Raw genomic sequence first — 27,831 nt, forward strand, 5'->3', positions numbered from 1 at the left:
TATATTGTTGATGTGTGGTTGATTGATTATACTGTGCGTATTTTAGTACATACCTTCTTAGTGTAAGAAGCATTTCTGTGTATGCAAAGTTTTATATTTGTTGTATTCTAGGCGTGGGCTTTAAGAGGGAGACTAGCCCTATTGAATAGTCTCAGACTGGCTTAGACCCAGTTAGGAAAGTTAGGTGCACCATCCTGGCAAGGTGTAGATTGAGGTCAGCCCTACTAATTGACGTGGTTGTAAAGGTTGAGGTCAGCCCTATGCTAAATGACTTGGTTGTAACCGGTGCCACTCCACCCATTAAGTGAGCATTAGTGGAATCATCAGGCTTGCGAGCTTGAGGAGAGGACACAGGCACAGTTGGCTGAACCTCGATAACATATCGTGTGTGCATTATTTATATTTTTGTAATGTATATTTCCGCATGTGCATGTTATATTATGAATGCTGCTCATGATTTCATTTCTGCACGCTATATTTATCTGTGCATATTGGAACTGCATAGACAGACCCTAGGTTTGTGTAATATTGGTTGTTGGATTAGTTGAACCAAGGAAGAAAGTTTAAAATTCCAATTCACCCCGCTTCTTGGGAATACACCAGAGCTAACAATTGGTATCAGAGCCTCGTTGCATTAGGCTTAACAGCTTTTGTAAAAGATCGCAATGGCTCTCATTGGTTTATCCCCATTCAAAGAGGGATAGTCACCTACCTGTCCTTCATTGTTTTGTGGTGTCGATTACACCACCTGAAAAAATAGAATGAGTGTATTTATAAAATCTATGAGTTGGAGGGCCTTGCAGGTGATTGTCAAAGGAATTTGTATGCCTGTAAACGAAAATGATATTACTTTGATGCATGCAAATTCATATGCCATGGAATTATTATATTGTGCTTTAGATTCTAACATCTTTCTTGAGATCATGGCATGTAGAAGTGCACAAAAAATATGGGATGAACTTGAATGAAAACATGGATAATCTCGGAAGAATAAAACCACCACTCAAGAAGTGGTAAATGATAAGGTAATTTCTTTATCAGACGTTGAGGTATCTATATCTACCTCTATTGATGATTCTTGTACTGAATGCTATGATATGTCAAATGCTAAATCATCTGTTGATAATACTATTAATGATGCATGCAATGATTCTGGTGAAAAATACTGCAATATATTGTATGATGAATCATTTGATATTCCTTGTGATAAATATGTTGACAAAGCATGCATTGATTCATATGGTAGTTATAGAGATAAATCTTATACTAAATCATGCAATAAGTTTAATGATAAAAGTGTGCCTTCGTGTGAAGAACTAAAATGTACTTTATCTAAACTGCATAAGCTTCTAGTTCAAATGTCTAAACAGAAAATAATTTTGAAGAATAAAAATAAGAAAGTAACAAATCAATTAAAAGATCTAAGAAAATATCATACCACCTTAGAGAAGAAAAAGGTTAAGAAGATATTGAAAATTATCTACCTAAAGAAAGAAATAAAGGATGATAAACCCTTAGGAATTAAAAGAAACAAATCTTTGAAAAAGGGTTCATACTTCAAGTTCCAAAGTCATACTAATGCCTTAATGAGTAAAATCCGAATAAATAAGCATAATCTTTCATAAGCATATAAAATTTGCTTATTTCGAAAAATTAAATGGCACTTTCAATCTACTCGAAATTAGGATAGCTTCCCAAGAGGTGGGGGGGTGAATAGGAATTTTTTAATTTTATTTCAATTTTAATTCTTTGTTTAATATCAACAACTACAACAAGTAAATATAAAAACAATTCAACCACAACCAATCAAGATAATAAAAAAAACTCGATCTTTGTCTCAATAGCCCTGTAATGAATTGTAAAGCACACTGAATTTATATAAGCCCTGTGTTTATTCCAAACTCACAAGTCTTCTTTATGTTTAGCTTTTAAACAAACTTTCAGATTAACAAGTTTAGGTTGATCAACCAACGTAGTCCTTTTCGGTTTCTGCAATCAATGCTGATCAAGTCAAAAACAAATTATCCTTCGGTCTATTTAACAACTAAACACTCAGAATAAATCAATTAAAAGCATACACGCAGATTATAAGTCTTTGCTAAAAAAGTAAAGAGTAAGGAAGAAGAGAGATACAAGATTTTACGAGGTTTGGCTTATACCCATCCTACGTCCTCGCCTTTGGAAAACCACCAAATGATTCACTAATTTAGTTCCGTTGATGGGTGAAACAATACCGATTACAAACACTTCTTTCATTAGGCTATAGCCCGCCTCTCCAAACAATATTCCCTTGTTTGGTCCAACGATTATACAACCCTGAATCGTCTATGAATAAGAATCAAGATAAAGAGATTTTGTGTACAAGAAAACACTCTCACAGTAGAGTAGGTTAGTACAACATTCAACACAATAATACTTCAAAGTAATTCAAATATAAAAGAATTTGAAGCTCAATACTTTGTATGAATCACCAAATATCTTTCAAAATATGAAAGATTCTGACTTTGAAAGCTTTGCTTCGGAGTTTGAATCAATAGCAATTTTGTAGTTGAACACAAGAGAGTTTGAAAGCCTTTGAGAACTTTTATTACTTGAAAATTGCTTGGGTGTATCAAACCTTTGAAGATTGGGGCTATTTATAGATGTTTAGAAGCAATTCCTTATCCCAAAAGTTTCCTTGAAATAGTTTCCAAGTTTTTTAAAATAATAGTGTCCAAAAACTTTGTTTAAAAAATCTTCCCGTTAAGAGTTTTTAAGGCAACGTTCAAGTGGCAGCCACCTGCCACGACTTGGCAGTCGCGTAGCATGTACACTCAGGCACCTGGCATGTTCAGGCAGTCGCTTGTCTTGCTATTGTCTCGTTGAAAACTCCCTTACTTAATTTGGCAGTCACCTGCCATATTATGACAATCGCATGACCCTTCTTTATTTCAAAAGCTTTTCTTTTTCAAAACTCTTTATTTTCATTGATTATAAAAATATTCTTTAGAGTATATAAAAAATATATTTCTGAATATTTTGAGAGCTTCAATTCAATTTACATTTGAAATTAACTTGAAGTACTTACATTTAGAACATCCTTAAAAAAAAATGATCCTTTGATCTTCAATCTTGTTCTTCCATCATCTTTAAGTTTTCAATCTTCTCTTTGAGCTTTTCACCAGTATATCTTTTAATCCTTCTGCTATTTAAGATCTCTTTGTAATCCATAAGCTTTATTATGCTCTTGAGCTTTGTCACTTCCTTTAAGCTTTGCCTTTTTGCTGAAAAACTTTCACTTGAACCACATTAAACACATCATGATTTGTTATCATCAAAATAAGAATTGTAAGCCTTATTAGGCCAACACTACTTATCCATCTAGAAGTGCTAGAGGCTTGGATAAGGAGAAGGCATGGGTAATCATGAAAGCAAACCCTGTAGGATCTAAGGAAGACCGGATTCCAATAGAAATTGTATAAATATTTTAATCTTTCCTTAGTTTCTAGGTTTAGGGGTTGTGATGATTGTAGGCTTCGGAAGTGATTAGTGCTTAAAATGAAATAAGATTTGCAAGAAAATTCAAAAATTGAAAAAAATCCACTTCCAAATGGACTAGGTAAGTTATGCATATATTGTCTATTGCACAAGCTTGTGGTTTAGGGAATCCATCTTGTACTATTGATCATAAATGACTAATATATATTGAGTGCTCATCATCAGACATCCCTTCTACTCATCAGTTGTATCCTTGCTTCATAATTATGATTATATCTAAAGGACACATACTACTGTCCAAAGAGTTGTATTAAAATATTCATACTCTCCTAGATGCTCTTTGCTCATACCTAGACATGATCATTAGCATGAAATGATTTTGAAAAATGTCGTGCTTCACTAGAATACTCCTTTGAACAAAATAGAAATTTAATCGTTAGGAGTATTCATCCTATACTTCTTTCACACGATCTTAAACCTCAAGTCAAATCCTTTAGAGCTGCATATCTTAAATGTTGGTGGATGGCTAAGTTGGTTGCACCAGGTCTTAATCAAGGAGACCTATGCATATGCAGTTTAAATCGAAAGCCATTCTGAACTCATGCCTCTCTCACGAATTGATATTCGTAAGAAAAGAGGCAAGATAGGCTTCGCACACAGAATAGATATTCATTATGAATTTTTGGTCATTTAAAGCCTATGCATCTAGAGCCAAGCTTTAATCATTGAGAATCTTAAATCTACTTGGCTTAAGAATTAGAAAAATTGAAAAAGGCATAGAATAATTAAGCACATAATTCAGTGGGAGCATATATTCTTTCATGGTTATATAAATTAAAATGCTCTCATATTCTTATATCGTTTATGTTTTTATGCCTATATGTGTATAGCATTGTAGCACTATCCATGATTTAATAAATAGTTAAAATTTCTTTGATGGATAGTTTATGCATTTTCCTAGCACGAACTACTATTGAGCTATATCGAATATCTTAAGTTGATTATACTACTAGATTGCATGCTTGCATTGAAAGCCTCCTACACGGCAGATGCAGTTGATGTGTATTGTATGCTGGTAATGGATATAGGTTCTCGTGTGCCTTGAACTTAATTATAAACTGGTTGATTGAACTGATCAGGTACATGTTTTATGGGAAAATGTCTGATTTACAGACGGCATGCTACCAAATATTTGAAAAATTTTCCCAAAATAGAACCCTGTACATAGATGATTATGATAAAATTAATTTTAAAATATTTTTGAAAGGTTGAGTGAAAACTGATAATATTAAACATCATCCTAACATAATCATCAAACGTTTAGAAAGGCTCAGATCCATCCCTATAGGAAGCGCATAAATGACCTATATGCATCACCTTCGTCCACTCAAATATTGAGGCTCTTCAGAAAACCCTGAACATTATATCCTATGCTTAACGCTTTACGATATGGTATGGAATGTTCTTGGTTCATGAACTACATTGCATGCCTTAATATCTATTTCTTATTGCCTATAGGGATGACCATACTAATAAGAACATAGTTGATAAATCATCAGTATGGTAGGTTTAAAGGTTTTAAAATGAACGGCTTATACTACTAAGCATATTGAAAATGATCTTTAACTAGTATAAGTAGCCATCTAAGTTAGAATTCAAATTGATAGGGGGAGCATCATTAAATTCCTATCTTGTTATGGTCACCAATATTTTTGGCTTAGATCAGTTTGTTATTCACTGTGGCTTGTGCTCAATTGTGATGACCTTATTGAATATCTTCATTGAATAATATAATATTTAGCCACACATTCTTAGTGTTTGCCATATGACCTTGCAGGTGATTGTTGAATTTTTAGGATCACTATGGTTGTGGTTTTCTGATTATATTATTAATATGCTTAAAATGCTAAATTAGAAAAGTTTGTGCTTGCTTGTTTTAAATTAAAGCTTCTTTTTTAGCAAGCAACCCCCAACACCATTTTGCAAATACTATAATGGGGATATATTATTATTATTATTATTATTATTATTATTATTATTATTATTATTATTATTATATACATATATATTTATTTACATGTACTTTTTTGCAAGATCAAATTTCAAAACTAAACTCTTTATCACTTGCCTTATTATTATTATTATTATTATTATTATTATTATTATTATTATTATTATTATTATTATTATTATTATTATTATTATTATTATTATTATTATTATTATTATTATATACTATATGTTTTTAAATTGTATAACTGGTTCAGTAACTTCACATGAAAATGCATGCGAACTAGTTAGACTGCTTTTATGCTCAAACCTTCTATTTAGTATCAAATGCCATGTGCTTTAAACTCAAATCTTCCACCGGTCTTGTGATATGTTTCAATTGTAATGGTTTGTGTATATTTATGGTCTAGTCTTGCTTTCATGTCATTTAAATCATTTAAATGACCAATTTTATTGTTTGTGTGCTTAAGTATTATATTTCATACTTTGTAATTCATTATGCATTGTATGATTATATTATCTTTTTGAATGCTGAAAGTAATAAATCTTGATCATACTGAACAATTTAAGTTAAGTAGTTGTAGATAAATTGTTAATATTAAAACTCAATCAGGTCATTTCTATATAGGTATTTTTGGGAAATGCACTATTTTCAATTGGCATGCTTCCGAATTTTCTTAAAATTTTCTCAAACCATATCTTGTATATGAATGATATTTTCCTATTATTTGCCTATATATACTTCAATATTTATCTAGACCCTTTTTGTTGTTGCCAAAAGGGGGAGAAGTAGGCAAGTATTTGTCATCATCAAAAAGGGGGAGATTGTTGACCTTATTGGTCATTTCTCGGTTTTGATAATGACAAATACTCTTTGTATTTAATGTCTATCAAGTTTGTGTGCAGGTTCATATTAGTTTGATCATTTGATGACACGTGAAGTCTTGAAGACAGAAGACCCAAAAGATTTATTTTGTATTGTAATTCATGTTATGTTTATCTCGAGTCTGTAATCATTTCAGTTTAAATGGGTTTGTAATAATCTCTGCATGTCATGCATGTAGGAAGTAAGCTTAGTAAATGATCATACACAGATTATAGAAAGACCTTAGGAATCACCCTTCCGTTGACCAATGGCGGATTTTTTCGGTGTCCTCAAAAGACCTTAGAAAGACCCTAAGTCCCAACACTTATGCACAAATAAGTCCTCATTATCATTCAAAAATCAGGGGATCAAAACTGAGACAAACTGGACTTCAAATGAAAATCCTGTGAGAGGTTGGGCGACCAAACCTAGTGTTCAAAACACCTTTGGCTCCTGAACTGCTAGGAAGTCAACGGGTTGACCTGATTTCGGGCGACCAAACTAGAAATGAGCGTATCGTCTCCGGGCGACCGAACCCTTAAAAGGACACTTTTCACCAACTCAAGCTGCCGAACATTTTAGTTCAATATAGGCCTCGGGCGACTGAAGACCAGTATTCGGGTAACCGAACTTTGACCTGGGCACCCGAACCGCGGACATAAATATTCTAACTTTTCTTCAGCCAACGAGCTTGAACTCGGGCACCAGAACCATTAAAAATGGCTTTTTGAGCTGAGTCTATTCGGGTGACCGAACTAAAGTTCTAGCCACCCAAAACCTCTCGGGTTGCAAATTATTTACCAAGGTTAGAATGCTTTAAACATGGTTAATTTTTCTAATGTGTTTTAAAACATTCCTAATAATACCCTACATGTCCTAAATAGTTAGATTTTGGCCTTTGTCTATATATAGGGCCTCATATGGGCGGATTAGCAAAAAGATTAAGAAAATTATTAGCAAAAATCCTCTCTATTTCAAAATCCTATTTTACTCAAATACTCTCATATCTTCATTCCCTTGATACATCTTAGCATTATGAGAGCTTATTGATTGTGCTAGTGCTTATTAGATACTACTCTTGTGCTTATTTCATTGAAGGAAAATATTTTGAGTTAGTTTGAATATTTGATTAGCATCTTTGAAACTCTGATTTGTTATTGGGATTTGATATAACTTGTTTCAAAGATATAGCTTGATTAGAACACTCTTGAGCCTGCTTTTTATCACATCTTATTAAGTGTTGCTTGCACAAAGATACACATCACTGAGCTTACAATTTCCTATGCTGTTGATGTGTGGTTGATTGATTATACTATGCGTATTTTAGTACATACCTGCTTAGTGTAAGAAGCATTTTTGTCTACGCAAAGTTTTATATTTGTTGTATTCCAGGCATGGGCCTGAAGAGGGGGACTGGCCCTGTTGGATAGTCTCGGATTGGCTTAGACCCAGTTAGGAAAGTTAGATGCACCATCCTGGTAAGGTGTAGGTTGAGGTTAGCCCTGTGCTAATTGACGTGGTTGTAATCAGTGTCGTTCCACCCATTAAGTGAGTAATAGTGGAATCCTCGGGCTTGCGAGCTAGAGGTGGGGATGTAGGCACAGTTGGCCGAACCGCGATGACATATCGTGTGTGCACTATTTATATTTCCACAATTTATATTTCTACACAGGTATGTTATATTGTGAATGTTGCACATGATTTAATTTCTGCATGTTATATTTATATGCGCATATTGGAACTACATAGAAAGATCCTAGGTTTGTGTAATACTAGTTGTTGGATTAGTTGAACTTAGGAAGAAAGTTTAAAATTCCAATTCACCCCCCCCCTCCCCTTGAGAATACACCAAAGCTAACATAGACATTGAAGACTTTATGGAGATGCTGGAAGACTTTAGAATAAGGAAGCTAGAATGGTGATCATTACACATACGAGCTCCAGCACTTGTGGGTTCCCCTCAGATCTACCGAGCCCACATGATCACACGTGGCTACTCTAGGCCCCATAGCTTGGGCCTTTTGACTTTGTTTGCATTTAATTACTTACATTATGAGTTGTGAGAGCCATTTAATTGAGTGATTAATAAGTTTTAATTTTGAACATTAAGTTATTTCCCATGCCTGTATGGGGACGTTTAGGTCATTTATCATTTAGGTTTTTACTTTCCCATATATATTACTATTGTAAATTCTGGAAAAGGGAGTTATATTATTATTGATTGAATAAAGGTTCTTCTTTTGAAAGCTCAGAGCTTTGTTACGATCCTTGCGATTGAGTAGTGAGAGGCTACGAAGTTCTCTTTGGAGATCAGTTGGTGTGAGACCAACAATCTATCCAACATCTATCTACCACAATCCATCCACTACAATTATCCATCTCGGAGCCATCCATATCATCCGCGTTCAAACAACGACAAGATGATCCTTTGCACTAGTTCACTGTGATCTTAACGAATTTCATGGTTTGATTCATGTTCGTGATCATTGGTAAGTTATTCAGAGGATCCACATGGTAAAACTCATCCCAACCTCTCTATAACTGTGTTTACTATCTTTGTTTAAGATCCCATAAGCCCCCGTTTCGCAAAACCCCTAAAAATCCTATTTTTATCATGAACCTTCGAAGCCCAGTTGACTAAACTCAGAGTCCAGTCACCTGACTCTTGTGTTGCTCTCCGTATTTGATAGAAAATTCAGTCAGTTGACTGACCCTCTTGGCTCAGTCAACTGACCTTTGTTCCCTTTCGGTTTCTCACCTAGAATTTCAGCCAGTCGCCTGACCTCCCCACCCTAATCTCCCGGGGAACCCCAAAACTTGAAATTTCTCATTCTTTAGGCACATACTTGTTTGTCAACTGTGGGATATGATTATGATTACATTGACTTATTTTCTTGAATGATTGAATGATATTTTTATGGCATGTAATTTGACTATCTTGTGAAAGAACCACTTGGGACTGAATTTGAATCTGATTATTTACCTTTTTAAAATTCGTGGACTGCATGATAAAGCATGATTTATTTGTTTATGGATGGTTGATTAAATTCTTATTTCAAAGTGTTTCTCATTTGCGTGTTGATTGAGGGTTGAAAACAAGTAGGAGTAGGTCACCCCACCCTGTCCTACATCATATCCATAATGCACTGCATGTCTATACTATTTTATGGATATTAGAAATATTGTACTTATTGCATGAATTATCTTGAGCCATACTGAATTGCTTGAAAAATATTGTTTTAAAGTAGTTTTGTTTCTCCACTTAAGGATGATCTTCATGCATATTTTCAATTATTACCTTAGCCCTTTTTGCTGATGTCAAAAGGGTGGAAATATCTTAGAAAAACTGGGAAGATAATAACTATAGTGCTTGAGCTATATTGCCAAAAAATTGAATGCATGATTGATTATTTGGTATCTTTCTTCCATATATGCTTGAATTACATTATAAATACTTTTCATGCACATTCTTAGGGGGATCCTTTTAAGGCTATACCCATTTTTTCTTGTGTATTTGTCATTATCTAAAAGGGGGAGATTGTTGACTCTATGAGTCATATCCTATTTTGATAATGACAAATCACTTTGTATCTTATCTGTGCACTGAGCTTTTGAATAGGATTATTCGTAGCACGCACAGATGGTAAGGATACAATGGAAGTCATAAGGAACTCAATGCTTATACCACAAGATGGCATTTGAAGAGCAAACAGAATGAAGACCAAAATTTTCAATTGTAACAGTATTAAGTTTTTGGTTTGTAATTAATGCATTCATGCATGATGGGAATGGTAGCTCAACAAATACCCTAGAATGACCTTAGGAAACACATGTTTTCACGAAAATCCTTTACCTAAGCTGTTAAACATTAACAAGGGTTTTTGAATAAGCTTAAGTCCAAAAAGAGGACCAAAACTCAAGTCTTAACTAGGTCCGGCCGACTAACCTCATCATGTACTAAATGAGTCGATTGACCGACCCTGCCACGTCAGGCATGTTCTGTGAAACCTCAGTCAACCGAACCATTTTGTACTGAATTTGTCATCCAAGCGAAGGTCCTTAGGCGACTAGTCTAAATGACTTAAAGGAACCCCGGCTGACCGAACCTACGAAGGTTTGGAAAATCGCTTTGACCAATCGAATGGCCCTGTCCTTGGTCAACCGAACCCCTTAAGAAATCCAAAATCACTGTGAGAGGATAGCCGACTGATGCTAGGGTTAGCTGACTAAACCTCTTGGGTTTTCTTTTTTTCTAAGTGCTAAACACGTTTAAATTTGCAATTAATTCTTTTCAAAATTTCAGTCGTGTCCCTAACAGTAATATTTTTAAGGTTTCTATATATACTCCATTCATTAGTTGGATTCGCAACTTGATTAGCAAAGATTTTTCTCTAAAATTTTTTAACTAATTTTGAAAGGTTTACACACATACAAAGCTTAGATTTTCACTCTCTCTTGTATTCTAACTTGCATACTCATTTAGAAAGAGAGCACATTTTCTCACCTCCTTCATTTGCACTTTGATTGCAACTTGAAGCTAGGTTGAGTGTGTATTATTGTGAGCATTATATATTTACTTCAAAACTTAAACTCTCTCTCATACTTGCATTGTTGAATATTGATTTTTAGAGAGTTTGCTTAAGTTTTTCCCATTGTATTTAATTCATAAATATTGTTTGGGAAAAACTCTCCATTGCTTGTGAATCTTTGCATCCTTATTGCAAGATTCAAAAGCTTTCATATTGTTTTTTATAGATATTTTCCGCAAGCTTGAAAACCCTAATATTTCCTTTGCTTCATATTTGAAGAACATATTTTGAGATATTTGCATAGGGTCTTGAAGATCTTTTGATAATACATTTAGTGATATATATTATCTTGAATCAAAGATCTCACTCTCTCTCTCTCTCTCTCTCACACACACACACACACACACATATATACATATATATATATATATATAGACACACACACAAATTTTTTGAGAGTTGACATATAGGTTAACAAGATCTCAAATGAGCTTAATATCCCATCATTATTGAGTGTATTATGCCAATTGGTGTACATCATTAGCTTGTTGTAGAAGCATCTCTTTTGCACACAAATTTATTACTGTTGTATTCCCAGTGTGTGATCATCGGAAGAGGATTGCACTGGCCTACAACATGCATCGGATAGACTTAGACCTAATTAAGAAAGTCTTGGACTAGTTAATACTCGGTTAGGAGAATTAGGAGTACCGTCCTGTGAGGTGTATTTGTAAAGGTTGGGGTTAGCCCTATAATGTGACCTACGGCATTCCTCACCTAGTAAGGAGAGGAGATTATATTCGGTGTTGGTCCACCCGTAAGTGAGCATTAGTGGAATCCTCGAGCTGGTTAGCTAGAGGCGAGGACGTAGGCACAGTTGCCGAACCTTGATAACATATCGTGTGTCACTGTTCTTTTATTTTTCTTTGCATTCTTGTGCTTACTTGCTTATTGGTATTTTCTGAATTCATTACACTAATATTTTAATACATATTTGTGTTTTCTGGAAAAATACTGGAACTGCTTTACCTATGTAGCTCATCTAATAATCCATGTATCTGTTGAATTGGAATTGTTTAGAAAAGACCCTAGGTTGAGTTATACCGGTTGTGGATAAACTTTGAGTAGAATTGACCTAAAAATTTTAAATATCCAATTCACCCCCCCCCCCCTCTCTTAAGATTACACCGATTATATCAGTTACGTTTGCCAAATAAATGGATCACTCGACGGGTGACCCAACCTGAACCCGAGCTGACCCATTTATAAATGGGTGAATCACAAGTTGACCCGTTTATAAACAGGTTTATTTTCATGGACCCAAACCCGTCTTAACTGGGCGGGTCATGGGTGACTTGTTGGGTCATGACCCGTTTTGCTAGGCCTATATCTATGTAATATGAATATAATTTATTTTTTCAGAGAATTAAGTGTTTAATTCCTCAAATTTTTATCCATTTTTTTATTTTTATAAGTCAAATAAATTTTTTATGTTTTTAATATGTTATTCCTTTTGATTTGTTTTTTGTCACTTGAGCCCAAAATAATTTCTTGTTTTTTTTCCCTTTTATAGACATTTTTTTCATGCTTATTCAGTGAAATTTAATAATAGTAATAGTCCTTAGGCTTAGAAGGGTAATTTTTTTCGTAAAAAATTATTAATCATTCATGTGCAATGTGTATTAAAATAATCCGTTAAATTTAACTACTTTTTGTTAGTGGGAGGAGATTTTTTTTTAACAACCATCAATATAGTTTAGGGGATGTAACCGTCACCCTTAAAAGCTCAAGGAAACATTTGTAATAGATGGTATAGTTTAGAAAATGTAATTGTATTTTGCTTTATTTTATTGTTTGATAGTTTAAACTTTTGAAAAATTTAATTTAATTGAATTGAACCAAAAGATCTGTGGTTTGGTTTTTTCGTTAGCCTACAATTTACAATTCGACTTCAATTCAATAATTTTAAAAACAAGGGATTCGATTTGTTGGTTGATTTTGACAATAACTGAATTAAAAAAAATTGATTATAGTTCTACTTAAATGAGTATTTGAACCATATTGGGAAGGATGAATTTAGCGCAGTTTGGAATTACTATAAAAAAAATTATAATAAAAAGGCATATAAATGAAAAAAAAAATCAGAATAAAAAACAACAACATTTTTGGTTGACATTTCTAAAACTAGAACAAGTTAAAATCTTGATTAAACAAATATTCATTTTTGTCCTCTAATCAAATAAGAATTAATAAGTATGATAAAAATAATAAAAATACAAAATAATATAAACTAAAAATACTACAGTAAAAAATTATAATAATTGTTTTACTTAATTATTCTATTTCAAAATTCACTTTATAAGAATAATGATATTGTACATTGCGAGTGAAAAATAGTAGAAATATTTTGTAATCACTTTTACTATTTTTAAATTTTTTAAAAAAAAATAATGGAAATTTTTATTTTAATTTTATGTTGATAATAATCATTTTAATTTACTTTTAGTTAAAAAAAGTATGTATAAAATGAATAATTTGATCTAAAAATATTATTCTAGATATTACAATATTAAGGCAACATGCCAAAATAATTGAAAATAATCATAAAATAAGGATTTTATTATTATTATTATTATTATTATTTGCAAATATCTAGAAACAAACAATAGAAAAAGTAGCAATGCAAACAGAGGTATTTTATAATTTATTTCTTCATTAAATAAAAATGAAAATGGAAAATAGAAAACAACAACAATATTGAACAAACCCTTATAAGGCTCCTTAATGTTTGATATAAATTTGTGCCAATCAAATAAAATTTAATAATATTATTTATTTATTTATTTTTTGTTTAAACTCAGATATCAAAATAAAAGGTTTAGATTGTTGCAACGTCCTGGAGAAGGGTCCGGAATGGCGAGGAATATTAGTATTGAAAATTTGATGGAGTCACCACTAACCTGTTAGTGGTCTACTCATTGATTGGTCCCTAAACTAATTATGGGCCAAGGAACTAGTAGTTTTAGTCTGCTTTTACCAGAATTGGGATCAGGAGTTCAATTATGCGATGGGAAGGTTAGCACCCCCTACACATTTGTTCTACAAACGGTACCTAATTAATTATGAATTATCCCCAAGTTGAATCTAATGTTCTTTAATTAACCCCTTCAGAATAAACAACTAAAAAAATAAAGAAACAAATAAATAAATTAAATTTCCAAGGAGAATGAAAATCAAAGTGCAATTAGGAATGTCTAATAAAACCTCCAAATGAGGGGACCTTGTTAGATAAACCCCCGTCAGAGCTAATACAGGTGAGGCCCGAAATACCTCTTTACCCTTCTTAAAATCATTAGGACACTCACACACACACACACAAATCAAGTAAATTCATCAAATTTTAAGCAAAAATATCTTTAAAAACATTCCCACACTTTCCCAAAGTTTTGTAAAAATTTTATGAAATTTTCAGACATTTTTCTAAATTTTTTTGGGATTTTTAAAGACTTTTTCTCATTCCTTTTTGCCATTTATTTTACCATTTTTTTAAATTTTGAGCCAAAAATGTTACCATGATGTTACCCTGCCACGTGTCTTTATCCGATTTCTCCTTTTTTTCTTTTTTCTTTTGAATTTCTAAAATAGCCATGTGGCACAATCTGAGTGGCTCGAATCATTTAACAAGGATCACTTACATGACTCAGATCCAACTGTATAGAAAAAACACAAATTAGATGGTTGAGATCAAGCCACATTGTCTATTCATCACTTGGCTCAAAACATGTTGTGATATGTGGCTCATATAAGTGAGTGGAAGGCATGCATAAAAAGAAAACATGGTGAAAACAGGATGTTAGATTTTGCTAAGGAAACTGTCGATGGTTTGCCCTATTTCCGTTGATGGTTTGGTCTAGTTTTAGAGAGATTTTTCTCTCTATCTGAAACTGTCGATGGTATGTCTACAAATTGTTGATGGTTTGGCTTGAGTTACCAGTAAATTTTTTAAAATTTTGAATTGGGACGTCAATTTGGTTGGATTTTGGAGGGAGAACCTCTAGGAACTCTATTTACATGTTGTTTATGAAAGTTGATGTATGGTTGATGTCCTTTGGACAAGAAGATAGGGAAATCTTTTCTATTTGCTCCCATAGATGTGGCATTGCAGAACCACATAATTCCTTGTGTATTTGTTGTTATTGCTTTCAGATTAGTGTTGTGGATTGTTTTTTGTACATTTTACCATTGAGTGCTGCATTTGTTTGATCCTATATTCTGTTGTGCAAATCATTTTTTCACAACAAATTGGTATCAGGGCATTATTGTAATAGCCTTTGGAACTTCTATTGTAAAATTTGATGTTGTCAAATTTGATGGAATCAGAAACTTTGGTTTATGGTAGAGAATGGTGAGGATCTATTAGTGCAGTAAGGTATGGTGAAGGCTTTATACGAAATTCAACCAAAAAACATGGATGAACAAGGTGGAATGAATTGGAGGCAAAGGTAGTGTCAACCACCCGACTTTATTTGGCTGATGATGTGTTGTATCACATCATGGATGAGGATTCTCTGGCAGTAGTTTGGCGGAGACTGGAAAGCTGATATATGTCAAGTCTTGGTCGAACAAGTTATTTCTTAAGCAAAGATGGTATTAGCTTAAGATGGTTGAGGGCTCACATTTGAGCTAACACATCAATGCTTTCAATCAGATTGTAAGTGATTTAATTTGGGTTGATATGAAGTTCAAGGAGGAAGACAAGATGCTGATGCAATTGAATTCCCTACCTATGTCTCACACGTATAAGAATTTGGTTACTACTCTAAGATGGGGCAAAGAAAGCCTAAATTTGGTAGAGGTAACAAGTGCATTGCTAGGTTACGGACAATAATGCCATTTTCATCCTTTTTGTTCCTATAAACCTATTTAGTCCCAATGACTGAATGATCATCTAGTCTAGGAACTAACTTCCAAACTTTATTTCTTTCAAATTGATTTAGCTCTTCTTGCATAGCTAACACACATGAATCATCATTGATTGCATCATTTAAGTTCTTAGGCTCCTCTCGTGACAGGAACGCTAAATGATCACACAGGTTCTTAAGTGAAGATTGAGTTGATATCTCCTGTAATGACCCAGCCCTTTATACAGACCAACACCGTTAACCCAAATACAAAATACCTATACCTGTTCAAGATAAATAGACAACTCGCCCTAAAAAGGGACATACGGGTGTAAACCATACATAATTACAATGTAAATGTTGCGGAAAAACATAAATATTCACTGAGATTTCTGCTAGACTTATACCAGTGCTTGCTATTACATCCTCAAGTACATAGTTTCAGACATAAAATACAACCTATTATTACAACCCTCCAAAGGAACTTCATCTAAGTTTAATACATGATTTGAATGCTTACGTAAGCTAAACCAAAAACAATCCCCCAAATCCCTCTAGCTACAACGATCGATGGCCTGATGGACCTAAAAACAAAGGTTGTATAATGGTATGAGACACTTCTCAGTAAGGAAGAAGGTATTACAATATTGTGTGACTACATATATGCATATTTTCATAAAAACTCATACATATGGAACATTTCTTTATAATATTGTAACATATAGGGATTTTCTACACATCCAAGTATTTAAATCATGTATATGAATATTAGAACAACAATCAGCTTGGTATGATAAGTTTGCCTGTTTATCCCCGTGGCATGGTTTGTGCACCGATACCTCTGACAATGTCCTATTCGTACAGACAATGCCGAGCATCTACTATAGTCCGACCGCCCCCTAGTTTATTTTTACCAGCAATTACAAACTCCTCGCAGGACGACTATCTTAAGTACCCACACTGATGCCTCATGTGTGGTTGCACTGTACTGCTAGTATCGGAACCATGCTTATAATAGTTTAGAGTATTTTTCAACCCCATCACTAAAGTTTTTTTCAACTTCTTTTGGTAGCAAGTTGTGGTTCCAGTATCATATATACAATTTATAACAAAATATAGTAACCTATGCAATTCCAGTATTTTCAAAAATTCAAATAATCACATCGGGTATATACTAACACACATCCTCTTGGTTTACCCTTTTTAACCGATACAGCTCTGTGTATAACCGACCCCTATTTTCCACACTTTCAATATAACAAGTTGGAACTCTATTCCCATAATCCATATGAATAATATCAAATGTTCACAAGTTCATTTTCGTCCATATGTCACACTAATTTAAAAAAAAGCCCTCTATATAGTATATAGTATAATAAACACGATTTAAATAAAAATAAGGAACCAGGCATCTCCTACATACATAATAATACAAATAAAGAAGTTTTGAAACATTTGGAGACCATACGCCAAAATCCATATTTTTACCAAAAATCAAAAAATCGTAAAATCGGCATTTCTACTTAGTAGAATTTAGCAAATAAACAGTTAAATCATACATATAAGCATAACCTAACTTTTTAGCGGTTTAGTTTTGCAAAAATGTTGTTGTAATCAAATTCCCCTTACCTTAAACTTGAAACAAAACTACGTACGAAACCGATCCAAACCGACAACCTGGGATCCTTGAAACCTAAAAACCACAGAACATAACCTTACTATAATTTCAACTACTATCCAAATATTCAATTGAAATTGAAATTAGATCCTTACCTCGATTTTTTGGAAAACTCAAAAATCTTCAAAACAGTGATTCGATCCGTTAAAGTTGTAGAACTTCCTCCTCTGATCCCCACAGGAACTTCCATTTTTAGAAATAGACGTCGAACAAAGAAGAATCTTAGAGAGAGAAAGAGAGAGAGAGAGGATTTTTGCTGGTTTAGAGAGAGAGAGAGAGAGAGAGCTTTAGGAGAAACTTAGATTCTAAGCAATCAAAATGGATATTTATAGATCCTTTGATCGAGTCAAATTTGTCAACGACTCGTCGACGAAGCCATTCCTTCGTCGCCGAGCCCAATTCTGAATATTTCTCTGACCCACTCAGTATTTGCTCATCGACGAGGCTCTAAAGGACTTTGTCGATGAACATGAACCCATTGTCGATGAACCCAGCTTATAATTCCACTCTACAAAAGAGTCGACGGTCACCTACAAAGAGACTTTGGCCCAAATTCATTACATACCCTCACATATGGAGGAGGAATATTGTGGTTACACAAAAGATACATCGGAAGATTACATACACACACAAAGCTCTCCCGTAGATCATACCATTTAATCTATACTATCTACATTGCTATATATCTACGTACTATCAAGTAACTGTAGGTACTTCTGGCGTATTTCAGATTCTAATTCCCATGAAGCTTCCTCCACTGCATGGTTACGCCATAATACCTTCACAAGAGGTATTTCCTTAGTTTGTAACTGCTGAACCTTCCGATCCAATACATGCACTGGTACTTCCTCATACGATAAAGCATCACTGATCTCAAGAGGTTCATAACTCAGTACGTGTGATGGATCTGGTACATACTTCCTCAGTATAGACACGTCAAATGTATCATGGACTCTAGATAACGTTCGAGGTAAAGCCACTTAATAAGCAACCGAATCTATCCTTTCAAGGATCTCAAATGGCCCGATATACCAAGGACTTAGCCTTCCCTTCTTCCCGAACCTCATCACCACTTTCATCAGAGCGATTCTTAGGAATACCATATCTCCTACCTTAAATTCCAACTCTCGTCAATGAGTATCAGCATAACTCTTCTGTCGACTCTGAGCTGTCTTGATCCTTTCCCTGATCAACTCAACCTTTGCAGAGGTATGCTGAATAAGTTTTGGACCCAATAAGTGTTGCTCACCTACCTGATCCTAGTACAACGGAGATCAACACTGATGACCATACAAAGCCTCATAAGGTGACATCTTTATGCTAGCCTAGTAACTGTTGTTATATGCGAACTCAACAAGTGGTAAATATCGTATCTATTGGTCTTACAAGGCTTAATATCTCGTTTTGATGCTAACAAACAAGTAGAACTTAACATGCTTTGTTTAAGTGATGTATTTTCAGGACTCAATGATGAATGCAAGGTTAAAAAATTCATGAAAGCTTGTATTTCAAAGAAGGATGATTTATATCAAGCTTGAAGCATGGATTCAAAAATGGATTTAAAGATAAAGCTTGAAGATCATGAGAGCATGAGGATTAAAGGGAACTTGATGTAAGCTTAAAGAAAGATGAAGCAAGCATAAAAACCTCAAGGAATTCAAGAACTGAAAAATTGAACGAGTCTATAGGAAATTTCATGTAAGTACTTCAAATAATTTCAATATGGATATATGAAGCTCTTAGGTTAATTTATTGGACCTAAATACCTTTTAAAATACTTGGAAAATGTTTTTCGAAGGTCAAAAATTATTTCAAAAAGGTTAGAATCATTTTTGGAATGAAAAACACTAAAAAGAGGATTTTCCAAATGCTGTTAATTTTTATACATCCGCATTGAGGTGCATTTTAATCTATCAAAAACTCTTTATTTTGAACAGTATTCAACATGAAAGTTATAGGGATTTATCTTAGATTTCATTTGACACCAATATCATCAAATTTTAACTTACACAAAAAAAGTTATGGACAAAACATAGAAGGGTACTCGAAGCTAATAGCAACCAGTAAACTACCTGAACCAAGACAGGCGCCTGGATGGTCAAGCCAAGCGACTAGCTGTGTCCTGCCAGACAACTGCCACCCTACTGCCCCTACTGCTATTTTAAAAATAACATGGTAGGTGAGTGGTGGATTGTTGCAGGCGACTGCCACGAACAGAATTTTAAAAAAACCTCAACGGAAACATTTTTTAAATGGTTTGCTTAGGGCTCAAACTTTGTGAAAACTTGGGGAATACTCCAAGTCACTTGGGGATGAAGTTACATACTTTTTAAAGTCTATAAATAAGTCTCAAAGATCATTGAATCAACAAACCAAGAATTCAAACTCAGCAAAAATTCAAAATCTCTCTCAATTGCTCTCAAATTCTTAAGGCTCTCTTTTGCTCTCAACTTGCATGAATTCAACTGAGTTTTTGTTGATCTTCTCCCATCGGAATTGTGCTACAAATTCTAAATCTTTCAATCATTGAAAGAGTTAATTGGTGATATACTTCATTGAGCTTCAAGTTAATTTCCATATTGTTATTTACTTTGAAGTATATTATAGTTCTAAATTGTTGTACTAATAAGCTCTTTTAGGTGCAAATTGTTTGTACACAAATATTTGATTTGTGTCTTATAGATTGACGATCCCAAGGGTTGTTTGGATCTTTGGTTAAGCAAGGGGATATTGCTTGGAGAGGCAGACTCTAGCCTAGTTAAGGAGTGATCGGACGAGGGGATATCATTTGGAGAAGGCGGGCTCTAGCCTTAACCAAGGAGTGTTGTAAAGGTTTTTTCCGCCCATTAAAGGAACATGTTTAGTGAATCCTTTAGTGGTTTTCCAAAAGAGAGGACGTAGGCTGGGTATAAGCCAAACCTTGTAAAAATCTCTGTCTCACTCTCTTTTTCCCTTACTTCTAATTTTTAGTACTTATTTCAATTGTGTGGATGGTTTAAATTTGAAAATCATACAAACTACGTATATTTGGAAATCAAAAAAACTTAAGGTTTAATTTTGATCTGAGATTGCGAAAACCGAAAGGGAGTACGTTGTTTAAACCATATTTTACGGAAATCATACGGGAGTACGTTACTTGGTTAAACTTCCCAAATATAAATTAACTTATTTGAATTTTGATGTTTGGAAAGAGTAATTGGATTTTATATTGAACATCATATTGAAGAAACAATTTCATTTATACTGGGCTTTGTTCAAACTCACATTCACCACAGGGCTGAACAGAATACAAAAGCTGAAAGTTATATATACTATAAATATATTGTGATTGAATGGTATAAAGCTTGAGGTTGAGTGAACTGTGTTTATATTTCAGAAAGTACCGAAGCTTGAATCTTCCATCAATCTAATAGTGTTGCAGTGAACTTATATTTGGCAAACAAATTGTGGTTGAAGATTTAATGTTTTATTAGTTGTCTTGTTGATTGTTTAAATGAAACCAAGTTCTTGTTTGACTGACAAAATAGATAAACAAGTCTAAGAATTGGTTAAATATTAAAAGAAGTTAAGGACTTAAAAAAAAAAAAATTTTAAAGCCAATTCACCCCCCCTCTTGGGAAGCTATTCCTAATTTCAGTATCCAACTATCACCGAAAACCAGTACACAAGCCCGCAACATTTCCTCTAACGTCTAAATAGTTCTCTCCGACTATCCATCCATCTGCGGGTGAAAAGACGTACTGAACGTCAGTCGCGTTCCCAAGGCATCTTGTAAACTCTTCCAGAAAAGAGATGTAAAATGCGGATCCCGATCTAAAATAATAGAAATAGGGACACCATGGAGTCATACCACCTCCTGCACATAAAATTCTGCTAGCCTATTCAGAGAGTAGCTGACTCTGATTGGAATGAAATGTGTAGTCTTTGTCAGCCAATCTACTATAACCCATATGGCATTCTGCCCATGCACTGCTGTAGGTAAACCCGTCACAAAATCCATCGAGACGTGTTCCCACTTTCACTCAGGGATGTCGAGTGGCTGAAGTGGTCCTGCCGGCCTTTGATGTTCTACTTTAATCCGCTGACATGTCAGAAATTGCTTTACAAAACGGGCGATCTCTCTTTTCATGTTGGACCACCAGAAAGATTCCCTCAAATCCCAGTACATTTCATATTACCAAGATGTACAATGTAGAGTTAACGGTGTGCTTCCTCTAGAATGACTCGTTTGATCACAACATCATATGGTACACAAACCCTAATACGAAATCTTAATATCCCATCACAAGAGACACTGAAATTCGACTTCAACCCATTCTGAATTCCTTCCATAACCTCAACCAACTCAGGATCCTCCTTCTGCGCCACACGGATCCTCTCCTGCAAGGTTGGTTGTACCACCAGGCTAACAAGGACAGCCTGATGGTTTTCTTCTATCAACTCCAAACTCAACCTTTTAAGGTCCATACAGATCTAATGTTGAACCTCCACTTCCAAACCAAACGTATCCACAGACTTCCGACTCAGAGCATTAGCTACCACATTAGCCTTTCCTGGGTGATAGCTAATAATATATTCATAGTCTTTAATCAACTCAAGCCATCTGCGTTGTCTTATGTTAAGCTCCTTCTGGGTTAAAAAGTATTTAATATTTTTATGGTCGGTAAAAATCTCACACCTTTCACCATACAAATAGTGCCTCCAAAGTTTTAGCACAAACACTACCGCTGCTAATTCAATATCATGCATTAGGTAGTTCTTCTCATATTCTTTGAGTTGATGAGAAGCGTAAGAAACTACTTTGCCCTACTGCATTAGAACACAACTAAGACCCTTTTTTGAAGCATCACTGTAAATAACAGAGCTACCATCACTGGATGGAAGAGACAGAACTGGAGCAGTAACCAGTCATCGTTTCAGCTCCTAGAAGCTCAGCTCGCACTCATCCATCCAATCATACCTCACGTTCTTCTGTGTGAGTCTCGTCAAAGGTCCTGCTAAACCGGAGAACCCTTTTGCAAACCGATGGTAGTAACCTACAAGACCCAAAAAACTTCTGACCTCCTTAACATTTTTTCATCTCGCCCAGTCCACTACTACTTCAATCTTACTCGGGTCCACTGATACACCTTCTTTAGACACTATGTGCTCCATAAATGCAATTTGTTCTAGCCAAAACTCGCACTTCTTTAGTTTAGCATACAACCTTTTATTCCTAAGCATTTGCAACACCAACCTCAAATGAACTTCATGCTCCGCAGCACTCCTAGAATATATTAGGATATCATCGATAAATACCATGACGAACTAGTCTAGATATTCGTGGAAGACCCTGTTCATCAAATTCATAAATGCTGTAGGTGCATTAGTCAAACTAAAAGGCATAACCATAAGTTCAAAATGGCCGTACGGGGTTCAAAATGCAGTTTTTGGGATGTTTTCCACTTTTACCTTCAGCTGGTGATACCCAGACCATAGGTCAATCTTAAAGAAGACCTATGTGCCCTGAAGCTGATCAAACAAATCATCAATTCTGGGTAGTAGATATTTATTCTTTACTGTCACCTTATTCATTTCTCTATAGTCGATGTACATTCTCATTAACCCATCCTTCTTCTTCACAAATAACACCTGTGCTCCTTAGGGAGAAACACTGGGTCGAATGTACCCCTTATCTAGCAGCTTTTGAAGTTGTTCTTTCAGCTCTCTCAATTCGGCTGGAGCCATACGATATGGAGCTTTTGATATCGGTGCTGTACCTGGAGCTAATTTTGTAGGAAATTCCACTTCACGATCTGGAGGTAAACCTGCAAGTCCTCTGGAAATACGTCAAGGAACTCGCGCAATATTGCGATCATCTCCAGATCTCGTTCCTCTGCTAGCGTGTCTTTCACAAACGGTAGATAACCCTGGCACCCTCTAAGGAGTAACCTTCTAGCTTGCATAGCAGAAAGGATCCGTGATGCAGAATGCACACACAACCCTAAAAACTGGAATTCCTGCTCTCCTTGCGGTCTGAACAACACCTCCCTCCTGTGGCAATCGATATTGGCAAACTGGCCGACAACCAGTCCATCTTGTCGAATTAGGTGTAATCCCAAGAGGGGGGGTGAATTAGGTATTTAAAAAAGTTATTTGACACTTATTTAAATGCAGTACTGAAAATAAAGAGTAAAGGGAAGAGAGAAGACAAACATAGTTATACGAGGTTCAGCCGACTTGGCCTACGTCCTCGCCTTGGGCAACCACTCAAGGATTCACTAAATCCCTTCTACTTAAATTGGGACGGAGCTTCCCTTACAATCCATTGCTTACAAGAGGCACAACTCCCTCCTACTACACTGCTTACAAGAGATATAGCTCTCTCCTCACACACCGATTCAAACACCGAACCGTGTATACAATAGAATCTGAAAAATAACACTCAAAACAATGCTTCTAACAAAAGCTTGTGAGTACAATTCAATTTCCTGGCACATTAACTGTTGACCTTATAGGTCATGCCTGGTTTTGATAATGACAAATACTCCTGTATTTAATAAATATCTAGTTCATGTGTAAGTCTATATTAGCAGACACATTGATGGCATGTGAAAGCTTAAAGCTTGATGACAAATTTATGTTCTTAGTTGTAATATTCAGTAGTGAAATTTGTCTATAATAGTAATCAGGATATTTGGTTTGTAATAAGCACACACAACACATGCATGGTTTATTTTGTGAGCTCAACCAAATACGAACTAAAAGTGATCGTAGAAAGACCTTAGGGTTTACCCTTGTCGACCGACACCGGACTTTTTTGGTGTCTTAATTTTGGACCCCAAGTGACCCTAGGACACACACATTTGCACATATGTTTGTTGGGCACTTAAATAGGGTTTGTATGTTCCGAAATGGGACCAAAATGCACACTTGGTGCACTTTCGGTCGACCAACCAAGGTAGTTCATTTTGGCCTGGCCGACCAAACCAGACCCTGGTCAACTGTTGACCAGGGTCCTGGTCGACCGAACCATTTTAGTTCAAAACTCCTGGTTGACCAAAACCCCCTAGATCAAATGTTTGACCATCTGGTCGACTGTGATAGAAATGAACTCCAACTACCTGGTTGACCAAGGATTTTTGGGAAAAATCCCTGCAATCTGGTCGACTGAACCAGCCAGTTCAAAATGGTATGGTTAACCGAACCTCGGAGAAATGAAAAATCTCCTTTGGAAAAGGCACTTTCAGTTGACCGACCACTCAATTCAAAATCCCCCTGGTCGACCAAACCATATGAGTCCTGGTCGACCGAACTTGTTCTGGTCGACCGGACCTCTCGGGTTGCACCTAATTTTTTACCGCAGTTAATATTTTTAAACAGGGTTAAAATATTTTAAACGTCATTAAACTTTTCTAACAATCCCTAATAGGTCCCCAACGGTCAAAAATTTTGGTATGTCTATATATACCCTTTCATTTGGGAGAATTAAGAAGCAATTAGCAAAAAAAAAAAATCCAAATTTCTCTCTCAAGCAAAGTACTTCCCTACTGCTCATACTATTTCCAAATCCACTCAAACTTACCTTCTTCACTTCTTTTTATCATTTGTAAGTGTATTGAGTGTGTTCATTTAGAGGTTTGCTCTCTCATTTTGTGAGTGCTTGAATCGATATTTTACGAGAACATAACCTAAGCATTCTTAGGAGGCTTTTCTAATAAGCCTACCCTAAGAAGGCTTGTGGTGAACTTCCGAGTGTTGCATTCTCATTGCAATATCTTATGGTATTCATATTGACATTGTTGTGAAAAGATATTTGTGTTTGATATACAAATGTTTATGGCAATATCTATTCAAGTTTATATTATTTGCTAAATACTAAGATTGCTTAGCTTTGCAAACCAAGCATATACACTAGTTGAAATATTTGAAACTTGCATAATATCTTTGTTTGAGCATCTTGATTGAGATCACATTGAAATACAAAGATTTCTTGTTGACACTCCCACGTACATGTTACATTGATAGAAAATATATTTGAGAGTTGAACCTTTTGGACCACACTGAGCTTACATTTTAAATCATCTGTGGTGTTTGTGATTGTGCGCATTTGGGGTACAAATTTGTTTTATGTGAAAGCACCCTTATATTGTACCTTTTGATTGTATATATGAGTGATTCCAGGCGTCGCTTGAGGGGGCCGTAATCCAGCCCGGTAAGGATTGGTGTAAAGGTTGAGGTCAGCCCTGTGCTAATTGACCTGGTTTGTTTAGGTGCCGTTCCACCCGTTTAAGTGAGTAAGTTATTGTGATAATCCTTATGCTGGTTTACCAAGGCGGGGACGTAGGCAGTTGGCCGAACCTCGATAACATATCTGCGTGTCACACTCTATTTATTGCTTTCTAGTGCTTGTGTGAGTAATTAAACTGCTTTACTTAATTTATGATACTTTTATATTACTTGCACTAGATTGACCATAGGCTTGCGAACATACTGATGTTAGGAGGAATACCTTGGAGATAAATTTTAAAAATACAAATTCACCCCCCCTCTTGGGATCACGATAAAGCTAACATTAACATATGATTAAAACTTGAAGCTCATGAATGTATGAAAACAATACAATGGTTTTATGTATGATATGCTTCAACACACAAATCCTTATTTAACCAAAAATTCCAAGTAAAGATATATTTAAAGTGTTTTGGAGTATACTAGGGTTCTTGGTTCACTTTGCAAAAGTGCACATATGTATTTTATGTGAACTTATTAATAAAAAATTTGTCCTGAATATTAAATCAATCAAAATCACAAAGTTTTATTTCAAGTATTCAATCACAAACTGAGTATATTATTTTTCAGAAAATATCCCTCAATAAAATGTATAGTTATAAGTACCAAAGATATTTAATCAAGCTTTAATATATCTAAAATATAGATCCTTTAGAAAACACACATTTGAATCAAACCTTTCAATCAATCACACAACTTAAATCAAGTAATGATCTTGTTTAGAATAACTATGTATATGTATAGGCACTTTCAAGATCAATCTTTTAATCAAAATCGGTTTTTCAATAATAAGCTCTATGAAACAATATATGTGTATATTTATATACTCTTGAATCAAAAAACAATCAACCGAGCTAACAAACTTTCTCAATTAATGATCTTTTCAAAAATCAATTTTTGTACGTATATGCACACTCAAGATCAAAACTTTTCTAATGATAAACAAGAACACGTAATGAGATGAGAAGTTCTTAAGAATAATAACTTGAAAGATCAAACCTCAATACTAGATAGAAGTACAATTGAATGAATGAATGCCCTTTGATTTTCGAAATAGATTTGCCCAAAGAAGATGAAAGTAGAATGAATTGCAGACAATCAGCTTAAGTTTTTCTATAATCTTGCAATAAGGTGTGTTCTTATCTTGTTGTGTCTTAGCCTTGTTCTAGGGTTTAGATATTCAGTATATATAGCATCTTACCCTTAGGATTGATCACTGCCGTTGGATCAAAGAAATAGCTCGCGAGTTCTTTTAATAAAAAAAGAGTTTTTAAGTTTCCCGCAAGTTCAGGCACCTGAGGTCGAAAGCTCAGGCGAACGAAGTTCCTTAAGCCTTTGAAAAATCAAGTTGGAATATAGGGTCAGGCACCTAAAGAGGGAAGTTCAGGCTCCTGAAGTGCATTTAGGTGCCTGAGGTTCCAAGGTCAGGCGACCAAAGAGCCTCTTCTAACTTGCTATGTTTCCCATTATTTCTTCAGGCTACCAAACTTAATCTTCAGGCACCTGAACAAATTCTTCAGGCGACTGAGGTGAAGTTCAGGCTACTGAAGTCTCATTTTTCTCAATTTTTCTTCTCTAGTTTAAAATTCTGCTTTGCTTCTTTTCTTGGGTATAAAACATATTTTCCATGATTTAAAAACATTTCTAAGTCCATGAAAATTCCCTAATGATGTACATGAAATGCATGAATCCTAAAATCATTCTAAGTTACGATGAGTCTCAAATTAAATCATACGAAAATGTAAGTACGTGAGTTCTAAATACCCATTCCCAAGATGTTCTTGAACTTTGCCGCTTGCATCTTGATTCTCGTACACTTTAAGTTCCACGGATCTTGCCAAGATTTGTAAGCTTTACTTGAAGGCTTCCATGACTCGTTTTCTTTCCATGCATCCTTAATATAGTTCCCGTTCACAAATTCCATGCACAGATCAAATACCAAGTGATTTGTTATTATCAAAAACGGATTGGACTCGTAGAGTCAACAATCTCCCCCTTTTTGATGATGACAAATGCACGAGCAAAAATATATAATGGGTTACACCTAACAAGGCTCCCCCTCCATTAATGCATCAAATAATCAATGAATGACAATATGCT

The sequence above is a fragment of the Malania oleifera genome, chromosome 3 (genome assembly GCF_029873635.1).
Source record: "Malania oleifera isolate guangnan ecotype guangnan chromosome 3, ASM2987363v1, whole genome shotgun sequence".
Classification (NCBI taxonomy): domain Eukaryota; kingdom Viridiplantae; phylum Streptophyta; class Magnoliopsida; order Santalales; family Ximeniaceae; genus Malania; species Malania oleifera.